The sequence below is a fragment of the Phocoena phocoena genome, chromosome 3 (genome assembly GCF_963924675.1).
Source record: "Phocoena phocoena chromosome 3, mPhoPho1.1, whole genome shotgun sequence".
NCBI classification, from domain to species: Eukaryota; Metazoa; Chordata; class Mammalia; order Artiodactyla; family Phocoenidae; genus Phocoena; species Phocoena phocoena.
This window is the reverse complement of record NC_089221.1, coordinates 63,093,660-63,099,659: the sequence shown is the minus strand read 5'-3', so window position 1 is coordinate 63,099,659 and position 6,000 is coordinate 63,093,660.

Below are 6,000 nucleotides of genomic sequence, written 5' to 3'. Positions count from 1 at the left end.
TTTTGGTGGTACATGGGCCTCTCACTGTTGTGGCCTCTCCCATTGCGGAGCACAGGCTCTGGACGTGCAGGCTCAGTGGTCATGGCTCATGGGCCCAGCCGCTCCGCGACATGTGGGATCTTCCCGGACCGGGGCACGAACCCGTGTCTCCTGCATCGGCAGGCGGACTCTCAACCACTGTGCCACCAGGGAAGCCCAGCACTCACCATTCTAGATGCCATTAAGAATATTTGTGATTCATAGGAAGAGGTCAAAATGTCAACATAACAGGAGTTTGGAAGAAGTTGATTCCAGCCCTCAGGGATGACTTTGAGGGGTTCAAGACTTCAGCGAAGAAAGTCGCTGCAGATGTGGTGGGAATAGCAAGAGACTGGAATTAGATGTGGAGCCTGAAGATGTGACTGAATTGCTGCAATCTCAAGAATCTACTGGTGAAGATGATGTGGAGATTGTTGAAATGGATTTAGGGTTTAGGATTTAGGATTTACCAACTTCGTTGATAAAGCAACCCCAGGGTTTGAGAGGATCGACTCCAATTCTGAAAGAAGTTCTACTGTGGTTAAAATGCTATCAAACAACGTTGCGTGCTTCAGAGAAATCATTTGTAGACAGAAGAGTCAATCAATGTGGCAAACTTCACTGTTGTCTTATCTTAAGAAATGGCCACTGCCACCCCACCTTCAGCAGCCACCAGCCTGATCAGTCGGCAGCAATCAACACTGAGGCAAGACCCTCCACCAGCAAAAAGATCGAAGGCTCAGATGATGGTTAGCATTTTTCAGTACTAAAATATTTTTTAATTAAAGTACGTTCATTGTTTTTTTAGACATAATACTATTACACACTTAATAGGCTACAGTGTAGTGTGAACATAACTTTCATATGCCCTGAGAAACCAGAAAGTTCATGTGACTTGCTTTATTGTGATATTTGCTTATTGTAGTGGTCTGGAACCAAATCCACAGTATCTCCAAGGTATCCATGTTTGTGGCAAGTCTGGAAGATAGTTAACTTTGTATTATCAGACATTTACTTGCTTTCTCCACTTGGTCATTTTAGTTTTGAAACTAGAACTATTGAAGGTGAGTTTTAGAGTTACAGTCGTAAGGGTTTTCAGGTAGAATGGATTCACTGGTCCATGCTTTCATTTATTCCTTCAATAAGTATTGAGCCCTATTTTATTTATTTTATTATTTATTTATTTATTATTTATTTTATTCTCCCCAGTGAACAAAAGAGACAAAATTTCCTGATGTCTTGGTGTTTACATTCTGGTGTGTTGTGGGTAAGGTGGGGAGAGAAGACAGACAATATGCAAATAAGTAAGTAAATGATATATATGTTAGGAAACGTTAAATGCTCTGCAGTAAAATAAAACAGGGATGGGGGATAGGTCATTCCAGGAAGGGTGTTGCAACTTTAAACAGGGGTGGCAGGCCCTGTAAGGACTTGGCATCAGTAAGAGCTAGGGACCCTTGGAGGGTTTTCCCTCCATTATGTTTCTTTCCTTCTTTATAAGTCACATTTTTATTTTAAACTAGTTTTAGGTTTAAAAAAAGTTGCAAAGATAGCACAGGTAGTTCAGGTTCTTACCCCAATATAGGCTCCAGTATCAGCCCGCCCACGGCTTTTTATAACCCAGTTCTGAGGATTTCTACAAGTAGGCTGGCTCACCCACTTTGTTCCCTTGATGTTATCATCTTACACGACTGTGGTATATTTCTCAAAACTAAGAAACCAACATTGGTTTCCTCCTAGTACATTAACTCCAGACTTTAAAAAGTTTTTACCAGTTTTTCCATTAATGTCCTTTTTCTGTTCCAGAATCCAGTCGGGGCTACTACACGGCATTTAGTTGTCATGTCTCCTGGTCTCCTCTAGTCTGGACAATTTCTCATGATTTCCTTGTTTTTCATGACCTTGACAGTCTTGAGGATTACTGATCAGGTATTTTGTAGAATATCTATCAGTCCAGATTTGTGTGATGTTTTCCTTATGATTAGAAAGGAGTGATGGATTTTTGGAAATAATACTATAGGAGTGATGTTCCCTTTTCATTCCATCATATCTGGGCCACGTGATATCTACCTGATAAGGTGATATTAACCTGATCACTTGTTTCAAGTGGGTCTGCCAGTGTTCTCCACTATAAAGTTAATATTTTCCCCTTTCCAGTTTCTATGCTTTGGAAGCCAGTCACTAAGGCCAGCCCACATTCAACTGACTTACATTTTAGAAACCCTGTTCTGGCTGCTAGGGTGAGACTAGTTGTAGAAGGACAAGGGCAAAAGCTGTATCCCAGGTAGAGTTGATGGAGGCTGAAACTACTGTAGCCACATAGCTGGCGAAAAGAAATGCCTGGCTTCCATTTCAAAACTTCAGAACTGGGGAGCCCAGAGCCAATTCTGTGAGGGTAAATATGAATGTAGCCATAGACCACCCTGAAATCACTTCATTCTTGCCCCTCAGGGCTGGGCTTGGGGTTTTAGTTCCTTCTCTTTGTAAGTTACCTGAGGACAGTTAGCTGTAGGTGGAAGAAGTTTGGTTTACTCACCAAATTAGATATTCTGTATAAAGTGTAGGGATATTTAAAAAAAAAAAAAAGTGTAGGGATATAGAAGTTCTAAATACATGTTACTTTTTGTACTTATGATTTTTCATTGCTGTTCAACAAATTAAGAGTCTATTATCTAATAATAGATAAGAGACTATTATCTATTATTAAGTAAATAATAATTGTTAGATGAAGACATAGCACAGTGCCTGGCTCTCATAAATACTTATTGAATTAGCCAGAAGAAATTAGATAGCAAGTGGTTGACAAAGGAATGGGTCCCACCCAGTGACCGCAGCCAGGTCACAAGAGCTCCTCTTCGATCTCTCTCATGACCATCGCTTGGAATTTCCCCTCTTCCTTCTCTTTCTCCTTCAGATAGTTGCTTTCCAGGACCATCCCTTCCCTTTACCTTCATCTCACACCGGGTCAGCTTGCTCTGGAGTTAGTCTGTCAGACCAGGGAAAGCAAAAGGTCCTAGAGAAGTTCGATCTCCGATAGCTTCACCCATCCAGTCTTATTTTCTTCTGAAATAAAATGAATACTACCTCTCTTGCTTTTCTGCTTTGAGTGTCCAACAATCTGCTTTTAGCACCCCCTGGGGGTGACAGAAGAATTAGTCTTTTGATCCCAGCCAGCCTGCTTTTAGAAATCCCTGTAAAGTCATAAGGAACCATGTGCCTATACAGTTGGGTGAGAAGCTGAGACCATATTCTCTTCTCCAGTTCTTCCATGTACAGTGCTTGTCCTTGTGTTCTTGGTTATTCTGTAAGATTCAGGTCAAAGTTTTGCCTGGAAAATCCTTCCCTGACCTCCCCTTCCTATTTAACTTTAGAGTAGGAACTTCGCGCTGGCTTGGGAACCCAATCACCTTCCAAAGTAAGAAGACGTGTTTCAAGTCTCAAAACATTTATAAATTTGTTAACATACTCTAGAACAAAGAACTGCTAAAAAAGTTAAACAATAAAATGTTAAAGAAATTAATATAAAATTAAGGATCATAAAAAAATATTAAGGATCATAGGTTTTTTGGCTTTGTTATTTATTTTTTTTTTTTTGCCGTACGCGGGCCTCTCACTGTTGCGGCCTCTCCCGTTGCGGAGCACAGGCTCCCGACGCGCAGGCTCAGCGGCCATGGCTCACGGGCGCAGCCGCTACGCGGCATGTGGGATCTTCCCGGACCGGGGCACGAACCCGTATCGGCTGCATCGGCAGGCGGACTCCCAACCACTGCGCCACCAGGGAAGCCCTCATACGGCTTTTAACTGGGTTTCCTGAGATCTGGATTTGGCTTCAGGTAGTGTATCTGGGATGTGACTCTGGGAAGTCAGAGTGAAGAGGAGGAGAGTAAGACAGGGATGGGGTAAAGCCCAGGTGTGGTGCCCTAAGGAGGTTGCTGGCTATAGGCCAGGGTTGCATTGCCTCTGCTGTGGAACCTCCTGAGAATTAACCAGAATGTCTATGTGCATTGTCTACTTGGAGGGACAGGATGCTGGAGCATTAACCCACTGGATTTTTTTCCCCTTGATTGAGGGCTGCCCTGAGGCTGTTAACACCCTCACCCTTTTGGTTGTTTGCCTGTGGGAAGAGAGGTCTGCAGCCTGCATGGGAGAGGGTTTTGGGCCAGCAAGCAGGATGAGTCGAGCAGTGCTAAAGGAGGACGCTGTCCTGGCCAGGTGAGCCTAAGCCACAGGTAACCGGCCTCGGCAGCCACAGGTGAATTTCAGTCAGAGGTGTGGAGCATCAGAGCCGTCTGCTAGAGTTACGTGATGGATTGAGGATACCAAACGGTAGACACTGCAGCGGCTTGAAATTCTGGTCTGGAGCTCTCCACAGTGTCAAATTAGGGGAACTAGTTCTGGGTGCTTATTGCTTATTTGTCCAAGGCCCCAGATTTGATTGTATTAACACTCTGCGAGTTACTCCAGGCAGATATTAGTCTCTTGACTCTTTTTTTAAAAAATTGTGGTAAGACATAGATACCACAAAATTTGTCATTTTAATTATTGCCATGTGTACAGTTCAGTGGCATTAAACACATTCCCAGTGTTGTGTAACCACCATCTCCATCCATTTCTCGAACTTTAAAAGAATCTTCCCAAACTGAAACTCGGTACCCATTAAACAATGACTCCCCATTTTGACCTTCCCTCATTCCCTGGCAACCACCATTCTATTTTCTGCCTCTATGAATCTGGCTACTCTGGGAACCCCATATAAGTGGGATCATATAACATTTTTCCTTTTATTACTGGCTTATTTCACTTAGCATAATGTCTTCAAGGTTCATTCATGTTGTAGCATATGTCTGATTTTGTTTCCTTTTTAAGGCTAAATAATATTCCATTGTATGTATATACTACATTTTGTTCATCCATCCATCTGTTGATTTACACCTGGGTTACTTCTACTTTTTGGCTATTGTGTATAATGCTGCTATGAACATAAGTATACAAAAATCTGTTTGGGTTCTGCTTTCAATTTTGGGGCATATACCCAGAAGTGGAATCATATGATAATTCTGTTAACAAAAAAATTAACAGTCAATCTAAAGGCAAATTAGAGAATTTTATTGAAACCAGTCTGAGGATTGTAACCCAGGAGACAGTCTTCAGAAAACTCCGAGGACTGTTCCTTTTGTTAGAAGTTGGAGGCACAGTCTTACACATTTTGGAGAAAAAGGATTGTACATCAAAATGACACACTGACATTTTTACGTAAAGTTTACCAAAGATGCATAATCCAGTTTGTACTAAGTAAGCAACAGGTCACCATGACCCCTTACAGGATTAGGAAAGGAAAAATTAATCTTCTAAGGAGTTACATTGCTGTCATCAGAAGAAGAAAACAAAAAGCCATTGATCTTTATGGTCAACAGGCATTCCTGCCTTTGAGGAGGTCTGGTTAATGTATAATGCAGATGTACATCGCACATAAGGGAGGACCCAGTACAGGCAGGGAGTACATTATGCTAAATTTTCTTGTCCTGCCTTAAAACATAAACTTTATTTCATCAATTCTATTTTTAATTTTGTAAGGAGCCACCATACTCTTTTCCATAGTGGCTATACCACTTTACGTTCCTGCCAAGAGTGCACAAGTGTTCCAATTTCACCACATCCTCACTGACACTTGCTATTTCTAATGAGTTGATACCTCATTGTAGCTTTGATTTGCTTTTCCTTAAAGGTTAGTGTTGTTGAGCATCTTTTCATATGCTTGTTAGCCATTTTTATATCTTTGGAGAAATGTCTGTTCAAGTGTTTGCCCATTTTTTAATTAGGTTTTTAAAAACTATTGAGTTGTAGGAGTTCTTTATATATTCTGGATATTAACCCTACTGAGGTATATGATTTGCAAAAAATTTTTTTTCTCATTCCTTAGTTTGTCTTTTTTCCTGACTCTTTTTGTTTGTTTGTTTTTAAGATATTGGGGCTGAGAGGGAT